We start from the raw sequence: 25322 nt of genomic DNA, 5'->3' as shown, positions 1-25322 counted from the left end.
TCACCACCGATCCCACAGAAATACAAACTACCATCAGAGAATATTACAAACACCTCTATGCAAATAAACTAGAAAATCTAGAAGAAATGGATAAATTCCTCAACACATACACCCTCCCAAGACTAAACCAGGAAGAAGTTGAATCTCTGAATAGACCAATAACAGGAGCTGAAATTGGGGCAATAATCAATAGCTTACCAACCAAAAAAAGTCCAGGTCCAGATGGATTCACAGCCGAATTCTACCAGAGGTACAAGGAGGAGCTGGTACCATTCCTTCTGAAACTATTCCAATCAATAGAAAAAGAGGGAATCCTCCCTAACTCATTTTATGAGGCCAGCATCATCCTGATACCAAAGCCTGGCAGAGACACAACAAAAAAAGAGAATTTTAGACCAATATCCTTGATGAACATTGATGCAAAAATCCTCAATAAAATACTGGCAAATCGAATCCAGCAGCACATCAAAAAGCTTATCCACCATGATCAAGTGGGCTTCATCCCTGGGATGCAAGGCTGGTTCAATATACGCAAATCAATAAATGTAATCCAGCATATAAACAGAACGAAAGACAAAAACCACATGATTATCTCAATAGATGCAGAAAAGGCCTTTGACAAAATTCAACAACCCTTCATGCTAAAAACTCTCAATAAATTAGGAATTGATGGGACGTATCTCAAAATAATAAGAGCTATTTATGACAAACCCACAGCCAATATCATACTGAATGGGCAAAAACTGGAAGCATTCCCTTTGAAAACTGGCACAAGACAGGGATGCCCTCTCTCACCACTTCTATTCAACATAGTGTTGGAAGTTCTGGCCAGGGCAATTAGGCAGGAGAAGGAAATCAAGGGTATTCAATTAGGAAAAGAGGAAGTCAAATTGTCCCTGTTTGCAGATGACATGATAGTATATCTAGAAAACCCCATTGTCTCAGCCCAAAATCTCCTTAAGCTGATAAGCAACTTCAGCAAAGTCTCAGGATACAAAATCAATGTGCAAAAATCACAAGCATTCTTATACATCAATAACAGACAAACAGAGAGCCAAATCATGAGTGAACTCCCATTCACAATTGCTTCAAAGAGAATAAAATACCTTGGAATCCAACTTACAAGGGATGTGAAGGACCTCTTCAAGGAGAACTACAAACCACTGCTCAAGGAAATAAAAGAGGATACAAACAAATGGAAGAACATTCCATGCTCATGGGTAGGAAGAATCAATATCATGAAAATGGCCATCCTTCCCAAGGTAATTTACAGATTCAATGCCATCCCCATCAAACTACCAATGACTTTCTTCACAGAATTGGAAAAAACTACTTTAAAGTTCATATGGAACCAAAAAAGAGCCCGCATCGCCAAGTCAATCCTAAGCCAAAAGAACAAAGCTGGAGGCATCACACTACCTGACTTCAAACTATACTACAAGGCTACAGTAACCAAAACAGCATGGTACTGGTACCAAAACAGAGATATAGATCAATGGAACAGAACAGAGCCGTCAGAAATAATGCCACATATCTACAACTATCTGATCTTTGACAAACCTGACAAAAACAAGAAATGGGGAAAGGATTCCCTATTTAATAAATGGTGCTGGGAAAACTGGCTAGCCATATGTAGAAAGCTGAAACTGGATCCCTTCCTTACACCTTATACAAAAATCAATTCAAGATGGATTAAAGACTTAAATGTTAGACCTAAAACCATAAAAACCCTAGAAGAAAACCTAGGCATTACCATTCAGGACATAGGCATGGGCAAGGACTTCATGTCTAAAACACCAAAAGCAATGGCAACAAAAGCCAAAATTGACAAATGGGATCTAATTAAACTCAAGAGCTTCTGCACAGCAAAAGAAACTACCATCAGAGTGAACAGGCAACCTACAAAATGGGAGAAAATTTTCGCAACCTACTCATCTGACAAAGGGCTAATATCCAGAATCTACAATGAACTCCAACAAATTTACAAGAAAAAAACAAACAACCCCATCAAAAAGTGGGCAAAGGACATGAACAGACACTTCTCAAAAGAAGACATTGATGCAGCCAAAAAACACATGAAAAAATGCTCACCATCACTGGCTATCAGAGAAATGCAAATCAAAACCACAGTGAGATACCATCTCACACCAGTTAGAATGGCAATCATTAAAAAGTCAGGAAACAACAGGTGCTGGAGAGGATGTGGAGAAATAGGAACACTTTTACACTGTTGGTGGGACTGTAAACTAGTTCAACCCTTGTGGAAGTCAGTGTGGCGATTCCTCAGGGATCTAGAACTAGAAATTCCATTCGACCCAGCCATCCCATTACTGGGTATATACCCAAAGGACTATAAATCATGCTGCTATAAAGACACATGCACACGTATGTTTATTGCCGCATTATTCACAATAGCAAAGACTTGGAACCAACCCAAATGTCCAACAATGATAGACTGGATTAAGAAAATGTGGCACATATACACCATGGAATACTATGCAGCCATAAAAAATGATGAGTTCACGTCCTTTGTAGGGACATGGATGAAATTGGAAATCATCATTCTCAGTAAACTATCGCAAGAACAAAAAACCAAACACCGCATATTCTCACTCATAGGTGGGAATTGAACAATGAGAACACATGGACACAGGAAGGGGAACATCACACTCTGGGGACTGTTGTGGGGTGGGGGGAGGGGGGAGGGATAGCATTGGGAGATATACCTAATGCTAGATGACGAGTTGGTGGGTGCAGCGCACCAGCATGGCACATGTATACATATGTAACTTACCTGCACATTGTGCACATGTACCATAAAACCTAAAGTATAATAATAATAATAATAAAAGAAAAAAAAAAAAAAAAAGAAAAAAAAAAAAAAGAAAACAGGAACTGGGAAGTTGCCGGTACCTTCCTGTCTTTTTCCCTGGAACCAAATGGTTTCTTACTTGCTTCTCTCTGCACCTCTGTCTCATTTCCCTCTCTCTTCAGATGATTTTTCATTGCTGCATCATACACATAGAAAAATCAGGATCCACCCTCCCGAGTTTACATATCGTTGTTTCAGGCAGCCATAGTATCCTTAAAACTCCACATTCCAGGGAGAAAGCTTGGGTCAGGGATTCAGCCAAAGGGCAGGGAAATGGAGTAAAGATGCAACTGCCAGGCCTATGGGCAGCAAGGAGGCCGGGAAGGAAGCTGCTATCGTGGTCCAAGTGACAATTCAAAAGCTCAAAGCATAAGTAAGTTGTGTGCTTTTCACAGATGGAGAAACTGAGGCACAGAAGGAACCTGGCTGGGGTCCAGATCTCTGGCCTTTGTGTCAATGCCAGGTCACTGGACGTGGCGTCTGATTTCTACAGGAAATGTGGTTTCTCTACTTTGTCCCAGAGCCCACTCAGAGCACTGGCTGGCCAGGGGGTCCTGGGGCCCTCTTAGGATAGTCTCAGGCCAACAGCCCCAGGACAGAAGCAACCAAAGTGAAGTTATGGAAGAAAGCTCTTTGCTGATCTGTCAATGGCGCCCTTGTAGAGCCAATACTTAGAGCACCTGGATTTGAATACTCATCTCCAAAACCTGTGTTTTTCTACCATGTGACAAGCCCTCGTAAACCTCACAACATCTCTATGAGGTGAGCGCTTGCAGATCCACACTTTAGATAAGCAAATGGAGGCTCAGAGGGTAAGCAGCTAGTTCAAGGTTATGCACCTGAGCCAGGATGTGGACACAGCTCTGTGTCTGATTCCTAAGGGCCTGTGCTTTAGCCACTTGCAATACTGCTGCTGTCTGCTTCATTTCCTCATCTGTCAGATGGGAACGATAATACTCAACTCACATGGATACTGTATGAGGAAAAACAGATAAAAGAAGAGAAAGTGCTTTGAAAACATAAGCAGCCCCGGCAGATGCAAATTATTTTTGCTGCTGACACACATCCTCAGCCCCGAGGGCTCTGCTGAGCCATACCCAGCTCAGAGCTCTGGAGGCACCTCCTCCCCATCAACAGCAGGGGGGACATTCTGTCTTCATCCTGAGGAGGCTGACAAACTGAACCCCACTCCTCCCTCGATGTCCCCATGCTGGGAAGGAGTATAGCTCATGCTGTGTTCTGTCTTGTTGCTGAGAGAATGCAGAACCCAGAATTTGGGTCTCAGCAGGTTGGGGAGATAAGGAAATGTATTTCTTCCTGCAAGATTTCTTTTTGAAATATTTTCATTTGTGGAATTAGATTGTGCATGCAAGTTTCTTCCAGAAATGTAAGACGTCGTAATGATGGGAACTGTTGGTCTTATAATTGAAGGATGGGAAAGGAAACTGATATTTATGGAGCACCTGTTCTATACCAGGCAGCTACCCAACCATCAGCCATTGTTGCAATGTTATGCAAGCTTTATTATCCACATTTCACAGGCTGAGAGTCTGACTCAGCAATGTTGTGTTCTATGTGCTAGTTCCCACAGGTAGGTGGCTGTAGCGCTGGGATTTGAACCCATCTCCAAAGCCTCCATCTTTCTACCACTGCCTCCCATTGGCGGGGAGGCCATGGACTGGGTGTCAGAGATGTCCTTTCCAGTCTGGCAGACTAGGAAGCTGCTGGAAGCTACTTATGCAAAGGTCAGCAAGGAAGGAAACAGAGTCAGAACTAGATGAGGCTCCCCTGGCCACTTTCCCATGCTGGCCCACACGTCCGGCTAGCAGTCAACATTGGGTCTTATGCAGAGCCACCTGTGTTCAATGGAAATATCCTGGACACTGCACAAACTAGTGGGAGTCTGTGAGGGAACAGCCTGTCGGGTTTCATTGAGGTTCAGCCCAACTCATGAGCTAGGGCAGGTACCAGAGGGTGTGTTCCACCCAAATGGGGCAGGTAGGCAGGGGACTCAGGCTCCATTTTCATGACCAAATGCTGAGCAGAGAGGCTTTCTGAGCAGTGGCAGAATGGGAAGTGTCAAGAAGCTTTGTTTGACAATTGAGTCAAGAGGACAGAAAAGACAGAAAGCAGACGTCAGAGTTGGGAAGGCTCACCACATCTCCTTGACAAAGGTGCATGAGGCCAGTTCTTGAAGCAGTGACCCTGCCTTATGTCATGTGTTTATCAAAGCCAGCCCATCAGCCCTGCAGTGGCCTCTGTGTTTAGAAAAGGGCCTGACATGATTCTCCGAGAAAGGATTTGACAACAACAAAGTGTTGCCGTATGTGTTGTCTCATCCCCTCAATAGTCCTGTGAGGTACGTGAGACAGGTGTTACTCTCTCCACTTGGCAAATGGGGAAAAGAGGGCCCAGAGAAGTGAAGCTGCTTTCCCAGGACCACAGAGCTGGTAAACAGTGTCCATCTCAGCTGTTCTGTCTCCTTCACCCAATACCCTGTGCACCAGTCAAACAGAAAGACAACTGGACAACCAAGTCATCCAATAAGTATGCATGCTATGGTCTCCCTCATTTTGTCTTTCAGGGCTATACCCTAGGAGAGCTAATCATTCTTGATTAGATAAGAAATAGCCAACACTTCTGCAGCATCATAGGCCAAATACCACCAGAATAAACTCAGACCCAAGAATGTGTGGAGTTATTACTTCACTATACAGCTCTAAGGTATAAGCCTTGTACATCTGTCATATTATGACATGTGCTTACTCCCACCTCAATTCCTGATTCCACATTACAACAAATACAATTTCAGGTTTTGAACTAACAGTGCCAATGTTTCTGAAGCCCATATTAAATGCCAAAACCTGAGTCAGCTACTGAAGGTAGAGACATGAATAAGATGATCCATATTATTTCAGAGGATTCTTTGATTGCAAAGGGCAGAAACCCAGCTTGAATTCACTTTGGAGAAATTGGGATTTTTTTGGCTTGCATAAGCAAAGCATGAGAAAGAAAGTCCCAGGGATGATGAAAACCAGGAATTCAAATGTCTCCAGAATTCTTTCTTTTTTCTTTCAGGCCATCTTTTTTCTCTCAAACTGGTTCCCTCCACTGGGCTGAAGACATAACTACAGGCAGCCCTCAGGCCCACATCTTCAGTTTAAATGTTGGAAATGGACTGTCAGAGAACATTTAGGCCATTCATTCTGTGGGAGAGATAGGCTATGTAAAAAGATAGCCACTCCCATGTGAACAATGTGGTTAGGGTTAGAGGCATGAATATACCCCAAACCAGGGCTGTGGGAAGGAGGTTGACACTCTAGGTGATAATACCCAGACCTTAAGGAGCTTTCGGTCTAGAGGGAGGTATGGACATGGACAAGTAATCAACAGCTACAAAGCAGAGCTGCCAGCTCTGCAACACAAGAGCCCTGAGAGGCATGACAGGGGCAGGGTGGGGATCCATGTGGGTCTGGATTGAAGTGAAGAGGGGCATCAGGAAAGCATTCCAGGAGAGCTGAGGGACACTTGAGCACACCCTCAAAGAATGACTGGGGGTCATGAGGTATACAAGGAAGGAAGTGCACCCCAGACAGAAACAATCACATAAGCAAAAACGCAGAAGAATATGAGGATCTGGGAAGGGCAAGTAGCTCAGTAGTGTTGGAGGCCAAGGGACACGAAGGAAGGTAATAAAGCCCTGATGTTAACGATAGAAAAATCAAAGTCCTTTGAAAATCATGTGGAGTTAGGATCTCAAGAACCCTAAAAGGATTTATTTAGAATAGAATCAAAGAAAAACAAAGTATACAGTCTGTGAGGGTTGGATAGGAAGTAACATGGTGAGAAATGTTGGCTTGAGAACTGCATATCCATAACACAATGGTGTTTTAGAGGATTTGGGGGAAGGGAGAGAAAATCTCAAATTGTCTCAGTAACTAATGAGCTTTCATGTACATTTAAAATTGTAATAAATGCAATTGTGAGGGTGATGGTGAGATGAGCAAAATAATCCAGCTTGCAATTTGTAGTTATCAGGCTGGCATATCCTGCAGGTCACACTTCTAAACATGACTTTGAAAAATCAAAGATCAGCTAAGTTTGAAGTAAGTATTGAAAGAGGGAGATTATGTTGTCTCAAGTTAAAATAGAACGTAAGAGGTGGTGATTCAAATGATCAAAAGCACCAAGCTTCCCTGTTGGGATTCAAGGGAGGGGTGCGTGGCTCCGACACCAGATATCTGCAAAGCAATATGAAATGAGATCAATAGTAGATATTGAAAGATTGAAACTGATATAGGATATTCAAGTACCAGCTTCAAGAAAATGAAATGAGACCTAATAAAAGAGAGTAGGAGTCAAGGGAGTATAAGATATTAAAGAAAGTGAACAGCCAGGGTTTGTAGGAAGGAAGGAAGGGAGAAGAGGCAAAGAGAGCAGCTCTTTTAACACAGGAGCTTCCTCCTTTCCCATCCTCCCTCCTGCTAAAAACCGAGTTTGTTTTAGCTGAAATGATTGTAAGACAAATTTTTATTATTAAAAAAGGAGCTATTTTGTGTTGACTTCCATTATAAAATCAGAGCTCTGCTGCCATAAAATTAAATCGCATAATATAATGAGTAGAAAACGTGATGTCCTGCAGAAAGGAAGATGGCAGCCCACTCAGTGCCATGCTGGGCTTGACTATACACAAGCCGCGCATCTCCTGCTGCGAGTTGTAGCTGCTGCCCAGCAGTGCACATTTTCATTGCAGCTGTTTTCTTCACATTCTGAGGTTTATGAAATCCCTCATCCATCAACAACTGATCTTTAGCTCTTAGTCCAGGGGTTGTCAACTGGCATTCCATGGACCTTTAGAGGATTGATGGCTAGGTTTTCAAAGATCTTTGAACCCCCTGAAATTATACACAAAATATTGTGTGTGAGTATGTGCATTTTTCTGGTAAGAAGCACCTGAATTATCGAAGCAGTTTGTGATCCCCCAAGAGGCTAAGAACTACTTCCTAGAGCAAAGGGAGATTTTGCTACACTTAGAGATTTACACATTTGACCAGGGCAGCTCACACAAGTGGGATGCGGTTTCACATTTCATGGGAGATCTGCTTCCAGCTATACAAATTCATCAAGGAAATATTGTAATACTTCTATATGAATCAGGAATTCAATATATTTAACTTATTTGGAATAAGAACCACTATATACAAGTTTTTCCAAAAGACCAAAGGTTCTTCCTGTGGCAGGAAGGAATATGATTAGATTCATGAAGCGCCTTTATGTTTATATTTCAACTCTGAAAGATAATTGTGACTTTACTAAATCAAACCTGTATACCACGATTAGGAAAATGTGGACTGATTTGGGGTTCTAGGGGTAAAATGTGACCCCTGTGAAGTACCAATGCACCGTTCTTTTATCTGTGGAAAGGCACTGAGCTTCTGAAATTAATTAGTAGGCAGGAGGACATGCACATATGATGTGATAGTTTAAGTACTGATAATTATTCACTTGGAAGGGAAGAGAAGAAAATTCAGAACACAGTATTCCTTAATGGGAAATCAACTTAGAGGAGGTAGGAGGGAGAGCAAGCAAGAATATTTCTGGTAAAACATGCATAAATCAATGGTCAGCCAATGTGTTGATCAAAGAAATTATCTTTCGGGGAAAACAGTAGAAGGCAATTGAAAAACAAGCATCAGGCTGCATAAAAACAGCAAACAAAAGTCACAATGGCTTGATTGTGTGATGAGGTAATTAACGGCTGCAGTTAGCAAAATACGTTCCAAAAAAAGACAGAAAGGGTAGTTACAGGAGAAGAACATCCCCGCAGATCTTCAAAATCAGAAACAATGAAAATAATTACTTCAAAAATTAAGAAAAAAAGCTCTCTCATTTATACCTGAATTACCTGGATAATTGGTAAAATTTCCTGCGTATACAAATCTTGGTCCTCTGCTCCTCTCTCTATAAATAAATAGAAATGTATGAATCAGTAGTCAGCCAATGTGTTGATCAAAGAAATTATCTTTTGGGGGAAAACCAGTAGAAGCCAATTAAAAAACAAGCATCATATTGCATGAAAACAGCAAACAGAAGTCACAATGGCTCGATGGTGTAATGAAGCCACACAATATGTATTAAACACATCATCTACACAGATGGATTCAAAGATACCTTCTTTGTGTCTAAGTCCCAAATCTGTGTTTCCTGGCTCTGTTCCCTCATATCTAGTCATTCTCCAAGTCAGCATGCCCAACTTGAAAGTGTCATTTTCAAAACCTGCTTCTTCTCTTCTGGAAGTTCCTCCTCTGCTCATTGCTCCACAATCCCCACCTCTTTCACCCAGTAGCAAACCTTAAATTTATCTTTTACTTTGTCTTACTTCCCCTTCCTATATTCAAAATGTTTCTCGCTTGCATCTCTTTTCATTCATTTCATAAGCATTTATGAGCTACTGTTATGGTTTGGAAACTGTTCTTCATGCTGGAGGTGGTCTTATAAACAAGTAATTTCAATTAAGTATTTAGTATGTTAAGTGCCATCCCAAAGGCAAACACCCCCTGTGGGAGGCTCCCCAAACCAGTCTAAGGAAGTTGGGAAAAGCATCTCAGAGAAGATGGTGTCTGAGATGGGGAGGATGTGTGGAACTGGGCAAGGAAGAGAACAAGTAACAGCATTCTAGAAAAAGGCCTCTTTCAGCATGCTAAGAAGTTTGGAGGACAGAGGAGTTACCATTCAAAATTTGGAAGGAAGGAAGAGCATAGTGAGGTTTGCCACTTGAACAGATAACTTCAGCTGTGTTGGGTGAATGAAGTTGAGTGGGTACAAATCAGGTCAGGAATATAAGTTAGGAGACTGTTACTAGAATCCAGGCCAGAGGTGATGGTGGCCAATATATGAGAGTTTTAGCAGACAATGAAAAAAACAAAATGTGTTCATGAGGTAGAAGTAGGTAAAAACAACAGGACCTGGTTCCTGATTGGAAATGGGGGTAGTCTGGAGAGGAAGCCAGAATGCAGGCAAGAATGCATAGTGGTACCATCCACTGACATAGGGATTAAAGGAGGAGAAGAAGCTTTGGTAAAGAAAATAAGAAGTTCAGCTATGGAATGTTTGAATTTGATTTCTCTGATGAGGAGTAGTTCTAGGTGATGATAATGCTCAGGGTGTAGACTTGAGAGTAGATGGGTAAAGTAAAGGTTGAGGCTATTAAAAGGGAAAAGGTCAAGGAATTGAGGGCCAAGGATTTATAATAAGTTATCCTGGGCCACTAAAGCCACCCAGGATGCTGGCAGGAAGCCTATGAGCCAGGTCTTCAATGTTGAGTCCAGTGACTCAGGTGTCAGAAGCAGCAGGAGAAGGGTTGATAGCCTGATGAGGAAGGAGCTATTACCTGAGAGTAGCAGAGAGAGTTATCCTAGCTGACACAGCTCTCAGGGATTTGCTTCTAAAGCAATCCTTAGGAAAGAAAGAGCAGTATCCACAGGAGACTGGTGGGCACTGGCTTCCCCAGAAAACCTACCTAGATGAATTCTATTCTCAAGGGACTCCTATTTAGATAAGGGGCTTTGTTAGTTCTCAGAGCATCACCAAACAGATGTATATCTCATTACTTGCCCCCACAACCCTTCTGCTCTGGCCACATGGGCCTTCCCACTGTCTGCTAAAGGCACTTCATATTTTCTTGTTTCAGTGCCTCAGTGTTCATAATCTTCTTTTCCTAATCTCTGCACCTCACTTACCTGAATCTTATGTATTCTCAATGACCTGCTCCATCCCAGCCCTTTCGAGAACTTTTAATACCTACCAAGTGAACTCTCTCTCCATTGATTACACACTTCCTGTAGCACCTGTTCTATAACTATGAAATATTACCTATTGTGCACATATATTTCAATCTCTTGGTGGACAGAGAATCCGATTTATGCCTTGTCAAAATTTGTAGCACATTTCCTTGCATATGTAGATGCACCATGAATATTTACAGAACTTGTTAGTTAATTTCCTATTTAACATGGGCTGCAAAGTTCTGGTCCATGCACGTCTTTTATAAAGTAGAAATGACGGATGGTGCATGGAGCTTAAATTCCATGATGCAGAAACATATGAGAGATGGAGCTGAATTTGTTTGCCTGTATAGTTCTTACAGCAATTGCTTCCAATTTGTTTGATTTACCTAAGAGCGAAAATTGTGAATGGCAGCTCAAATGATTTTTCTGTACATTCAGAAAATGACTTTGAATATTTGATGGAGAGCAACTGCTTAAGACAGGAAAAAGGGGGAGATTATAGCTTTTAACTTTTTTTTATGGCAGAGCATTAAGGAAAAAAAAGTGCAGATAAATGAGATCAAATGGCAAGTGTCTGAACCTGCTGGACACAAGTCCCAGTAGCCATTGATAGACAGTGTTTATATGACTTCTGAGCCATCAATAGATAGATAAGGTATGTCAGCGGCCAATGTTCCAGGAAGTTTGAGAAGATAAATGGAAGTTGCACAGCAGCCTAAGAGCTTCCTTAGGAGGGCTGTGCTCCTCCAGAGCGCCATCTGCCTGTGTCTGCCTGTTCTTCTTCTTCACATAAAATGCTTTTCCTTTTCTCATTTTTATGATGGTTATCCTAAAGATACGCTAGCCTGGACTTTGACAAGGACATCTGGAGATAAGAACGATTCTGAATTATTTTTCCCTTTGGGCAATTGTAGCAATTTTAAAACTATGTTAGATGGCTAGAGATTCTTGAGAATATTTCTTTTCTTGGAAAATCATAAGGCTTTGGATAGTGGTACCTATAGAAGCTGACATCAGCAGCAGCCTGCCTCCAGTCGATCAGGGCCTTTGGAACTTCACGGGGCTCCTCTACTGACAGCCCCATCGGTTTCCCTCCAGCACACCTAACTCAGCATTGACTCTGGGTAGTAGAGGGTGGTTTATGGAATCTGATTCATCTCAGCAAGAGGTGGATGCAAACACATTCCCAGAGCAGAAGCCTTGGCATGTCTGGTCTTAGGCAGAGGGAACTAGAGATACTCGTCCTATTGTTCTTGAGATTCCAGCAAAAATAGCCCATTACAGAGGAAGAAGATATTCAGGTCAAATGAAGGCTTTGGTGCTATAACATTGTTTTAGAAAAAAAAGAAAGAAATCGGCCAGATGCGGTGGCTCAGCACTTTGGGAGGCTGAGGGGGGCAGATCACTTGAGGTCAGGAGTTCGAGACCAGCCTGGCCAACATGGCGAAACCCCGTCTCTACCAAAAATATTAAAAAATAGCCGAGTGTGGTGGCAGTCTCCTGTAATCTCAGCTACTCGGGAGGCTGAGGCTGGAGAATCACTTGAACCTGGGAGGTGAAGGTTGCAGTGAGCCAAGATCGTGCCATTGCACTCCAGCCTGGGCAACAGACTGAGACTCCATCTCAAAAAAAAAAAAAAAAGAAAAGAAAAGAAAAAATTAAATTAAAAAAAATTGTTTTTTAAACAAAGGAAGGCTTTGGGCTTGGAGTCCAACTAAGCTAGGCTGGAATCCTGGTTTCATCTCGCTTATCTGTGCAACTTTGGATTTTACTGAATCTCTCTTATTCTCAATTCCCTCCTCTGTAAAATGAAGATAATGCTAGTACCTGCCTCATCAAGTTGAATGAGACTTAAATGAGATGTGTTGAAAGCATTTAGCATAGTATCTGGCACATAAGGAACACTCAGTAAATGCTGGCTATAAAGAAGCTAGAGAGAGACTCGGAGGTGATGAGAGAGGCCACAATTCCCTCTATTTCATTGAAAAGCAATTTTTATTATCTCATTTGAAAGGCAGTATAGTATAGTGGTTAAGGACATGGACTATGGAGCTAGACCTCCTCAGTTCACATTCTGTCTCTGTCATTTATTGTCTGTAACTTAACCTCCTTGTGCCTCAGTTTTTATCATTTTTGAGAGAGGAGTAATAATAGTTCCTACTCTGGTGTGTTGTGGAGATTTGATGAGTTAATACATATAAAGCACACATAGTAGTGCCTGGAGCATATTAAATGACATGTAAGTATTAGCTGTTATTTTATTAAACAACATGTGGTATAGGACATATTGGAACATTGAAGTCTTTGAGGCTCTTCCCAGTTTCATAAATCAGAGACTACAGTATAAATATCTGCTTACGTGTCTGTTTTCCCCATTGGACTGCGAAATCTTGAAACTGTTTTATTCATCTCTCCATAGTGTTGGCATCGTATTATGATACCTGACATTTACCAGGTGCCAAATGGGACTGGGCATGTTGTAGGGATTCAGTCAATGTGGGTCATTGCAGGCGGGGAGGTGGGTTGGGTTAAAGGTAAGAGAAGGGCCTTGGGGCATCACATTAAGTAGTTACCAGATTGAACTGCAAACATTGCTATCCAGGAGAAATCAGGTCAATATTTCACCTTCATGGCAATACCAGTACAGTCCAAGGAGAATGCATAGACGGAAAGAAATCATAATCTGATTGTATGTGATTTTTTAGTAGTAAATAATAATAATTATTACTATTGCTACACAATTTTGTGTGTTGGTGTGTTTTGTTTTGTTGTGCATGAAAAATGGGGTGCTAATCTATTCCCCTTCCCAACACCAGTGCTCAGAAGAAATGTCCACAGATAGAGAATCTATAGGTTATGAATTTGGCCTTGATGGATTCTGGGTCACTATTTCTCAATATTTGTCCATGTCTTGTGACGCTCTTAAGATAAAGAACAATGTCTTACTCATCTTTTTAACTTCTTTACCCCCTAATGCCTATCACATACTTTGCCCATGGAAACTCAATAGACTTTTGTAAATGGAATTTAATTTCTGAGGTCCAGAAAAGCCTTTTTCCATCCCCCCCCACTACACAGTTTGTCTAACCATGTCTTCCCTTCCATCATCCGCCTTATAAACATTATTCCTCAAGCATCTTCTTCTTCCATCACATTCTTGACACCTCCCATGTCCAATGTCAAACAAGTACCATTTGGGAAACAGAATTCTAGGAATCTGGAGACCTAGAGCTCTTCAGACCCTGAAATCCAGTTTTCTGAGCTGAGACAGTTTCTTAATTTCTCACTCCAACTCCATTTCTCCTCTTTCTCAATGGATATTTTCCAAGTCCCCATTAGGCATATAGCAATTCCAGAAAACATTCAATTTTCCCTTCTCTTAATGCCATGCTCCAAAACACCACATTCCCTCTAGACATTGAGCATTGGAGAGAGATGGAAAAGTACTTTGAAAATGTGTGCATGTGAGAAAAATGCTAAGTGTTCTGTCTGGTCGCTTCAATGACAAGTTTGCTACTTTAGAAACTTGACTAGACAGAGTGTGAGGAAAAAAATGAAAAGAAAAAAATGTGTTCAGCTTGGCTGAATAATGACCAGCAGGGCGAAAAGATAAGATAACTACCCACTCACAGAATTTCTATCCTCAAGCCCTAGAAGGTTAACAATAGACATTGAAACTACTCTTAATGTGGGGTGTGCTAAAGAAGCAACATTATAGCCGCTTTTAGGAAAGCGAATAGGAAAGTTGGTGAAATAGAAAAGATGTCTAAGCATGTGAGATACCACCTCCATCTTGGAAAATAACCAAGGTGATACAATGTTATGCAGGACCCCTTAATTAAAACGGATTTAGTGATTAATATCAGGAGCATTGTCAAGAATCACAACAGCAATGAGTTTATATTGACCAATTTCTGCTAAGTAATTTCAGGAGGGCATCTCACTTAATTATCACATCATCCTTTTACAGATGAGAATATAGAGGCTTAAAAAGGTGCTTTTCTCAATGTTATTCAGCTACAAGTGGTCAGTCATGACTCAAACATAGGTCAACCTGACAACAAGATCTTCACTCTTAACTTATCTCTTCTGTTGTAATACCCTTGATCCATGGAAATGGACCATCTTCATATACTGCTTTTGTTGCCTCCAGAATGTCCAGGTGTGGATTGGGTAATGCTCAAAGACAGAGAGGAACAGAGTATTAAAAAGATCCCTGGCCTCATTTTCTGAAGACATGAGCCTAAGCTGAGCTGTACCATTTACCATCTATGTGAACTTGGGCAGATTTTTTGACAATACTGGGTCTCAATTCCTGTAACTCTCAAGTGGAAGTGAGCCTAACTGCATAGACTTCACTGGGCTGTTAAGAGAATAAAACGAAATAACTGTAAACAGAAGTGCCTAGTGCATATGCAAAGGATTATTGGGACTTGCTACCCTTCAGGGATTAGAAGTTGGTAGTAGGCAACAAGTTATAAGAAATACGGTCAATTGTCTGCTGACCAGGGCTAGAGTTTATTGTCTCTGGAAAAAAGGACTCGCTTCTCTTTCTCTTCTTCCTCCAAAACTTAAGATGTTTGCAGCTGAATCCCCAACAGGATTTTGTTTTCCTTTGGGAGAGAGGAAATAGAGCAATATACCCCCAAAACTAACCCCATAATTTCATTTCAGCAGTAAAGTGAGGTCCTTGATAACTGCCCTGCCCAACCTACAGGGTGGTTAGGAATCTCTGAATGGTCATGCATGGGGAAGCATTTCATCCACTGTAAAGAGCTCTCCAGAGATGATAAATCTCATCAGAAAGCTTCATGCTTGAGGCATGGATTCTTGGAAAAACAATCACTCTACACATGTGGTCAGAATCTAAAGGAGATGCTGGGGAGAGGAGCTAGGTCAGTCTCCAAAGTGGAACAGTAGAAACTAATCATGTGGAACCTAAACTTATGAAGGTTTTTAAAACCAGAATTGGCCACCTTCCTTTGGACCATGAGCTCAGATTGTGAGTTGTGACTAGGTCATGTCTCCTTCCTGCCCGTTTCCCTCCTCTCCCTACCTGTCCCTCCTTGACCCCAGGACAAAGTGCTGGGATATGAAAGTTAATTATGACCCAAGGGAATTGGTACAGATGGGGAAGAAAGAAATGTATTCAAGAGCATTTCCATCAGTATTGAAATTACACAGAAGGCTGGTGAATTTGGGCTATCCGTTCTCACTTCCCTCTGTGCCCATAATTCCTTGGCCTTCTTCAATTTCATTTTCCCTTTGGTTCAGCGGAATGCTTGATGGCTTAAGCTTCCCTCAGTTGGCCAAGCATTGGAGAAACAGAGAGGTGTATAACATGGCTATACCCCCATGGGGCTCACAGGGCAAGGTGAGAGAAGACAGAAGTTGTGTGTGCTGGGTGCCACGTGGTAGCTACAAACTAGAAATGAGACCAGGTTCAGAAGAGGAAGAGGGCTTGCAGGCCTGAGTCATGGGGAAAGTTTCTTCAGGAGATGGGATCTCAGCTCTGCATTGTATGCAGGGCTTACATAATAAATATGTTGCATTGTTGTTGTTGTTATTGTTGATTTAACAAGATTTGTTTTAAGAAGATTTTGTAAAAACAACTGAACAAATGCAATCTCCTGCCAGAGCAGGAAGCAGCAAAGGAGATTGGGAATATAACCCCCTTGGAGACGTTCCTTCACCTACCTGGTGCTGGATTACCTAAAAGCTTCAGCTAAGTAGGGTCACCCCCCAACAAATTATTTAAAAAACTGAAATCTGATATTTTTAGAAAATCTTATCATGGACATTTAATTGGACTATTTACACCTATTTAGGGTCAGTCGGTTTTGGACAAGTATGCAGGGGTCTTGGAATCAGACCACTGGGGTCAAATCCTAGTTCTGTCACTTCCTAGCTGGGTGACCTTGGACAAAGTTACCTGACTGCTAATAGCTTCAGATTCCTCATGGGCAAAATAGAAATGCTACTAGTACTTAATAGTGCTCTGAGAAGGATTAAATGTATGTAAAGTACAGTGTTTGCCCGTAGGGAGCTGTTATTTATAAGGGAGGGGAACATCCTAAGGTCCTCAGAATTTAGGAGAACTAAAAATCTTACACTGACTTCTCCCTTCAACAGCACCTTCAGAATCTCCTTCATTTTTCATACTGTTCTTTCAACGCTTTGATGAATAAGAAATTAAGCATTCTTTCCCTGCAGATTTTCCCAAACCTTCTGCTTTGGCCAATAAATATATTTTTAGTCCCAATTTTGCATGCTCCTTTGGGACTTTTCATCTGATAAACATCCCCTCCTGTGCTCTTGAATCCAATACCCTTCTTCCCTGCCCTCCACCCAGAGTCTCCTTGTATCTGCTGTTGGGTACAATGATGACCCCACCAAGGTCAGACAATGGCTGTGGCCTCACCTGGACCCTGATGACCCACATAGCCTAGAGCCCAGGGATCAGCCACTGATGGAGGCCCGGAGGGCAGTTGGAAAACTTCACAAGACAATCCAGCCTGATTGTTTTGACATGCCTGACCTCAGGCTGCTAAAAATGAGCTTGAGGAATCAGATAGGAAAAAGAGATAGGTGATGCAATTTTGTTCCATCTCCCAATTTTCTGAGTCAAGAGTTGTTTGTTTAACTCCAGTTAAATTAGTATTTATCCAAATTTCCTGGGTGCTTGTCCAAAGAAAAGTACCCCAGATCTACAAATCAGAATCTGGGACTGGGACTTAGGAATTGGCACTTTTACAATTATACCAGATGTTTCTAATATGGGTGCTTCAACCACCACCCTTACAGAAGTGCTGCCTAGGACCCTCTCTTCTGGCAGATGAAGTGGAAGGAGGTTTTGTCGAAGGGAGATTCTCTACTTCAACTTGAGCGTCTCTGCTTATATCTGCTTTGTTTGGTTCTGTTTCACCAAAGGCTTTCATCTTCACATAAATTTTCTTCAGCTTTAAATAATTAGTTTTGGTAACCATTGGTATACTAGAAAGAACATTAGATTTGGAGTCCAGGTGGCTTGACTTCAATTCTCCGCTCTGCCATTTACCAGCTGTGTGACATTGGGCAAGTTGCCAACCTATCTATGTCATTTCCTCGTGTAAAGATAATCCCACTTCACCAGGCCATTTTTGAGGACCCAGTGAAATGATGTGTAACCATTTTAGGAACACTGGATCATTCTACAGTGCAAGTTTTTACGTCAGCTTGGAGCCTACCATGCAGACATTCAAATCCACTGAGTGTATGGAGCTCCGTGCACAAATAAAAGGACTTCTCTTTTCTGCCCTTGTATGACTTTGGTTTCCTTAATCAATAGAATCCATGACAATCCTGAGCCATGGTATAAAGATGGGACTTTCTTCCTGTGAAGGAGTCTGGTCTGAACATCTTCCAAACTCCAACATAACTGATGTCATTTCTCCACCCAACCCCATTTGCTGTCTCCTGACTCAATTGCTAGAGAAGCCACTTAAGGAAGGTTCCTGGAGTTAAGGCTGTGTCTGGGCCAGTGTAGCAAGCAGTTTTCAACAGTCAGTCCTCTTTATCTTCTCTTTTCCTAAGAGCCTTTACTAATCACTACCTCCTCCTATCTCTTTGCTGCATCTCCTGATGGAATGCACAGGTAAATCTCCTTGGAGAGTACCAGCCAGGAACAGTCCACAGCCAAGGCCACCGATCCTCACTGCTGAGCTCCATCTTTCCTTTCAAGCTGTCCTTCCCCTCCCCTCTCCACCATCACCATAGCAACACAGTGGTATAAAAAAACGAAAGCGCTAAGGCATCTAAATATAGTCTGAGTCTCAACTCTTCCAGCATGGAGCCTAAAACCTAGGGAATGACAGCTAGAGGCATCCAGACTATAACTAGCAGCCAGGAGGGAGGATAAGTCAAAGGAAGGGGTCAAGGAAAGAAGGGAAGGAAAGGGAACCATCATTTACTGAGCCTGCTGCCTGTGCTTTCTCATGTCACCCACACGACAACCCAATGTGAATGTTATCATCTCCAGGTAACTGCTGAAGAAACGGAAGCTCAAAGAGGTAAGAGATTTGGCCAAGGTCACACAGCTATAAGCAATAGAACTAAGATTTTAACTCAAGTTTCTATGGCCCCAGAGTTTATGTGTTTCTCTCTCCATACCACGGGGACAGGTGCAAGTGAGAGATTTTGCTGGAAGCACTGGGCTTTTTGAGCAGGCCATATAAAAATTCTGAGCCCAGAGCTCAACTAAATTATTGGAAGAGACTGGGCCAAATATAAGGCTTCTATCTAAGCAGCACCTGTGTTTCTCAAGGACTGAGGAAAATGAGGGGGGAGGGTTGGCAAGGTTGCATTTCCCAGGGTGTGTGATTATATGGCATGGGGGTGGGGGCCATTATGATGCCTGGACATGGAACTTACACCAGTGCAGAAAGGGTGTGATTAGAAGCCCTAAGCCAGAGAATGTTCAATGTGATAAATGCCATTATTTGTTCCCTTATTTTTCAATAGATTTTTTTTTTAGATGGAGTCTCACTCTGTCACCCAGGCTGGAGTGCAGTGGCACCATCTCAGCTCACGGTAACCTCTGCCTCCTGGGTTCAAGTGATTCTTGTGCCCCAGCTTCCTGAGTAGCTGGGATTACAGACGTGCGCCACCATGTCTGGCTGATTTTTTTTTTTTTTTTTTTTGTATCTTTTAGTAGATACAGGGTTTCACCATGTTGGCCAGGCTGGTCTCGAACTCCTGACCTCAAGTGATCCACCCGCCTCCACCTCCCAAAGTGCTGGGGTTACAGGCATGAGCCACTGTGCCTAGACTCATTCAACAGATATTTTTATTAAGCATCTGATGTGTGCTTAACTCTGAAGATATAGGGGTGATTAGAACAAATGTAGCTCCTGCCCTTGTAGAGCTTATTAGGATAGTGGAGAAGACAAATAAGGAAACAATTATACAATTGATTGATTCTTTACAACTGTAACATGTACTATAAGTACATTACAGAAGAATATCACTTGCCTGATGACTTCAGTGAAAGGGAAATACAGAAGTTCTTACAAATCAAAGCAATCTCCTGGGCCAATTGTAAAGGTGATGCCCACTTTCAAGGTGGACAGAGACTGTGCTAGAAGCTTAGCCTCAACCATGGGTTTATATGATCGGTAGACCCTGCAGATCCATTTCCAATGGTGTATCTTCATACTAATCATGAAGTCCATCTAATAGCCATACAAGTGAGGTTTTAAAACCCAACAAATGAGACTCAAACGAAATCTGATGAGGGAATTTATGATTTGTTCTTCCTACAGCCTTTGGTATCACTGACATAAAACTGAATGTATGTGCTAAGGGTGCTTGTGTCTTGGTGATAGACAAGGAAGGTGGTCCAGCCCATGGTACTGGTGGCTTAAAGTCAGCCAGGCCATCAGTGGGAAGTGCCTGTGAATTATGCAGGAGTGGGAGGGGAGAGAGTAGGCAGTAAAGTAGTGCATTTCTGTGGATCCAAAGCTTTCCAAACTACCTGCAAGTCAGCAAATATGGGGGATGTTGTATGACTAAGTGAGAATCAGATAATATAATGTGTATGGAGCTCTTTAGTTCTTCAGAAAAAATGCTGTCTAAACAGATAGTGCTGTTATCAAAGATAATGATACAGTACCCTAATTTTAATGCTCTGCTACCTACCTGCCAGCTGTTTCCCAGGGATGTGGTAAAGATGAATGGGCAAGATCTGGGAAAGTGCTTTGAAATCCTTGATTAAAGGCCCTCCAGGCAGATGTAGAATTTTAAATGTGTTATATTACTGCCGCTATTGTTATGCTTTCTTTTATCACCCCAGAGTTTCACCATCTCCTGTTTCAGGTGAAGGAGTCTGCCTGACTCTTTCCTGCCCTGAATGGCATTGGAAAGGTAGCAGCCCTGAGATGTGCCATATAAACAAACATGTTTTTAACTGAGGGATCCGGAGGCTTTCCTGGCTGGCTCCTGTCAGCTGGTCATCACCTCTCTATAAGTCTAGGCTTTCCCAAGCTTATTTTATTTCCTTCAATAGGACAGGAATATGTAAATGTCCTGCTTGAAATGAGTATTGGCTACAAGCCATCTGCCTCTGAAGAGAGGTGAAAAGTGGAAATCGGAGGAAGGGCAGATGTCTTCTGTAGGGGAAACAGACTCTTTTCTGCTACTGTACTCTGCCCAGGCAAAAGAGTAAAGGAGCAGCACTCAGGAGAATTCACTGAAGCAAGGGCAGCGTGCAAAAGGAACTTGAGAAATTGGTACCGGGACCCAAAATCAGATTCTGGCATTTCTGGGAAAAGAAATGGGCATGGGTGGGGGTTTTATCTGTCAATAAAAGCATCCAGAATGGGGCTAGAAGGAAGTAAATTCAGTTTCCACCTCTACCTACTGGACATCCATGGAGAACTTCTCCTTATCCAAGGTTGAGGAGCCCTCCAGAGTACATGCTGATACCGTTGGTTCTCCCACACATACCCCCATGGAGATAAAAACAGGACCCTGGAAGGCCTGTCTGTGTTTAACCAATGGGACTGAAACATGGAAATGAACTGCCCCACAATCCACCCTGTGAGAGACCAAAGAGCAGTGTTGGATTAACAGGGAATGTTACCCTGAAAAGGCATTCAGCTTCCACTGGGGCAGCAGGTACAGTGCAAAGATGATCCCACTTAAATTCCTAAGACAGGAAATAAGGAAAGATGTTGTGGAAACTCAAGACCTCTCAAAGCATACTCTTTTGTCTGTAGTTCTTCCGCAGACCACACCAAGAAATTCAGAAAACACCCTACCTGGTTCCAAACCAGCACCTGCCAAACTTCTCACCCTCTTCTGACCCTGTCCTGGGAATTAAGAAAAAAAAATCACTTTATTGGTTGCTCCAGTTATAACTTAAACAGACAGACCATCATCAAATTAAGTGACATGTATGACTGCTTATTGTATGCCAGTTACCGTGCTGTGGGGTTTTGCTTCCGTTATGTCATTTAATCCTCTCAAAAATCCTGTGAGGTAGGTTTTATTATTGCACTCATCTTAAATTAAGGAAACTGAGGCTCACAGAGATTCGGTAATTTGTCAAAAGCCCTAAAACATAATTACTGCCTCCAGACGTCTCTGATTCTAAGGCCCAGGCTCTTAATCAGTAAATGATCAAATGAATAATGATTTTCATGGCATCTGTCATCGGAAAAGAACAATGGAGAATATGCTTAACCAAAGTCATAACCAAATAAATGAACTTGACAGCAGAGCCGTGATTCCAGCCAAGATGACTATTTTCATGCATGTTTTGAAGGCCAGGAAAAGGAGGTTAGACTTGTTTGGGAAGGGAAACAGGAGCTATCAAGGTGAACTTTTCTTAAGAGTAGCCCAATAATAGTGCTCCGGAGGGAGTAGTGTGTGCAAGAATAGAGTCAGGGAGACCAGCCAAGTGTGTGCCTCAGCATCCCTAGCACAAATCACACACTAAGCATTAAGATTGTCTCTGCAGTGAGAAAGGCCTGGGCCCAAATTCTGGCTCCACCACTTACTGGTATTCATTAATCATTCATTCATTCATTCAACAAATATATATTGCGTATTGTCTATGTGCCAGAGACTGTGCTGGGTGCTGGCAAAGAACACAGACAAGGTTCCTGCTCTCATGGAGCTTTTATTCTGATGAAGGAAACAGACCATTTACAGATAAACAAATAAATAAACAAGATAGAGGGAATCAGAAAGATTTGATGGAGAGTAGCTGGAGGGCCAAGCAGACTGGGCAGACAAGGTGGTGGCATGGAAGCTAAGACATTTAAAAAGAACCTGGTCATGAGACTATCTGGAGAAGGAAAGCTCCAGGCAGAGGGAGCAGGTAGTGCAGAGGCCCTGAGGCAGGAATGAGGACAAGACATTTGAGAAAACGGGACAAAGGCAGGCATGACCAGGCCAAGTGGGTGGTGGAAAAGTAGTAGAAGGTGAGTGGGGGAGTGGGGGCATCAAGGTCAGGCTTTGCAGGCTTGATCAGTGTTCTCACTGTGGTTCTGGAGCCAGCAGCATCAATGTTACCTGGGAACTTGTTAGAAATGCAAATTCTCAGGCCCCACCCAGACCTCCTGAGTCACAAACTCTGGGACGGGGCCCCTCATTGTGTTTTATCGAGCCCTCCAGATGATTCCGAGTATGCTAAAGTTTCAGAATTCCTAGGTTGGATTATGCAGTTCAGTTTTAATTTTAAATGCAATGGGAACCTATGGAAGATTTAAGTCGGGGAGCAGCATGTTATAATTTTCTTTAAAAAAAATTGTTTTTAAGCACTCCTGCTGAGGGGAAAATGGACCATAACAGGCTAAGAGAAATGGAACCAGGGAGATAAATTAGGTGGTTATTGCAAGAGGCCAGGTAAGAAGAGAAAGTGGTTTAAGTAGGGTGGTATGGCAGAGACGACGGTTCCAAGTAGAGGGGAACCACGCTGACAAATAAGCGCGGGCCACTCATGCAAGCCTGACAAGGCAGAAGGCAGAAGGCAAAAGTGAAGGCCAGAGAAAACTGGACAACACCTTTCCAGAGCACAGTTCAAAGGCAATGTCCTCAAAGAAGACACTCCACCCTCCTCCCATTTCCTCCCTATTGTCTAAAAATAAGAAGCATATGTGGCCTATGGCAAACCTTGGGCAGGCACAGGGCAGATAGTTCCTCTGGTGAGAGAGAAAAGGAAGGGCCAGTGAGGAGTGAAGGAAGAGATGAACAGAGAGCCTGAAAGGCTGAGAACGTTGTCTGGCTTCCTGAAAGGCTTAAGGGGTTAGCTCTGGAGGGTGAACTAAAAGCCCTAGTTATATTAAACACACACGCACACATGCACACACACGCACGCACACACATGCACACGCACGCACACACATGTGCACGCACACACACACATACACACAGTTGAAGGAGACCTGCAGTTTCTAAAAACAAGAGTTGTATTTTTTTTGTTCATATCATGACCCATAACAATCTCAAAAGAGAAACAATCTCTTGTCTTCCTTGTTGAGGCTTAGGAGAACCTGTAGTAAGTAAGCAGCAGCAGTGGAACTCAAACTCCACTCTTTTCCTAGTGTCATTCTCTCTATTACACCACAAGGCATCAGAGGACCGCTAAAGTCGCCTCCCTAGGGTTAGGGTTAGGGTTAGGGCAAGGTAAATGAAGTGAGTCAGCAAGGGCAGGATAGGAACCTGTCTTTATTTAACATTTTGATATTTTGTTTATCATGGATTTGTTGCATTAATTCCAACTTTTAAAAATCATTGCATTAAAATATTATTGATCTTGATTACTGAGTTTTTAGGTGTACCCTTAAATGTTGCACCTCTGACTTACTAGTCTCACCCTGATCCCTGTCCTGAATCTATGCCTGTCTGTTCTATATCAGCCTCTTGCTTTGACCATAAGAATAACTTCAGACCTTTAAGCATAAAGAAAATAAGATTTCTGTCTCCCTTCCCCACCTTTGTGAAAATCTCAGCTTCTGCTTTTAAAGTCTATCTCCCAAGTAGTTTGCCTACTATGTTCCTCCCAAGGTCACCAGGTTCTGTGAAACTAGCAGCAGGCTAGATTGTCACATTAGCAAAAAGGATCCACTATTCCTGCAGCCGAGCTGGGACAAGCACTTAGGCCCACTGACTCCAACCCTTCAATAGCCTGGGCCCTACGTTGTCTCCAGGTGGTATAAAACAAGAATTTCCCCTTTGACTGGGAGAAGAAGGGAAGAACTCTGAATTGGAAAACAGGTCATTTAGAATTCTCACAGGTGGAAATTTCTGACAACCCCTTTGGGACCCACAATTCAACATACCCCAAATGGGGACAGTAGCTAACATGCAACCTGTAGGCTGTTCTGTCATCCAGTGCCACTGTGCTGCACAACACCAGGGGGCAGCATTCTCATCGGCTTCTGTGTGCCTGGAGCCCAATGCAGTTGTGCAACACTGCAGCTTTGCTTTAGTGTAGTCCCTGATTGGTTCAGTCAAGAAAATGTCTATAGAATCAGCTAATCTCCCATGCAGTTAAGTCTCTAATTGAAATATTTTCTCTGCTCAGCCCAGGGAGAGCAATCTTTCCTGGATTTGCTATTTACAAGGATCTCTAGAAATTATCCACCAGAAATATGGGCTTTCTCAGAGCTTGAGTGGACAGGGAATTAAGGTGGAAGGCAGGGCGTATTGACTGCATTTGACCCAAGTCCTGAAGAGCCAGCTCCTCTCTCTTCCTAATTATTAGAAGGTTTTGTTTGGACCCAATGTTTCATGTGTATACAATACAGACTTCTCTCTTTTCTGCTTGGATCAAATTTGTTCTCTCAAAATGAGATTCCCAGCAGTGAGAGAAGACAAAACAGAGAGATCCAACATCTCTAAAGCCATGAATCAGATAACCAGCCAGTTGTTATCTTCAGTGCTGGGAACAGATACACTGTTAAATAAAATGATTTTATAGATTCTTCTCACTGCCTTTCCAAGAAGGGGATTTATCAACTTCAGGGCACAGCAATCATTTATTCCCAGACCATTGGCATGCATATATATATATATTTACTTCTCTTGACTTAGAAAAAAGAGAGAATTGGAGTTGTGAATATTCCTGTCTCCACCACTCCAGCCCCCTTGAAGTGAGTCAGGACAAACTTGGGGCCCAA

At 42.4% G+C, this 25322-nt stretch overlaps 1 protein-coding gene across 4 annotated transcripts in view; it reads left to right on the top strand.

The window, feature by feature from the left end:
* Positions 1-25322, top strand: part of SLC8A3 (solute carrier family 8 member A3) — a 150547-nt gene that overhangs the window by 96031 nt on the left and 29194 nt on the right. The window contains exon 1 of one of the 4 annotated variants that reach the window (XM_054449295.2): positions 18493-18707. The exons of the other annotated variants lie outside the window; for them this stretch is intronic. The gene's annotated coding sequence lies outside the window, so the exon portion shown is untranslated. Of the gene's footprint in view, positions 1-18492; positions 18708-25322 lie in introns of those variants that run through there. 4 annotated transcript variants of the gene reach the window in all.

Source organism: Pongo pygmaeus, chromosome 15, assembly GCF_028885625.2.
Source record: "Pongo pygmaeus isolate AG05252 chromosome 15, NHGRI_mPonPyg2-v2.0_pri, whole genome shotgun sequence".
NCBI lineage: Eukaryota > Metazoa > Chordata > Mammalia > Primates > Hominidae > Pongo > Pongo pygmaeus.
Note: the sequence above shows the minus strand (reverse complement) of the source record. Positions and strands in the feature narration are given on the sequence as shown.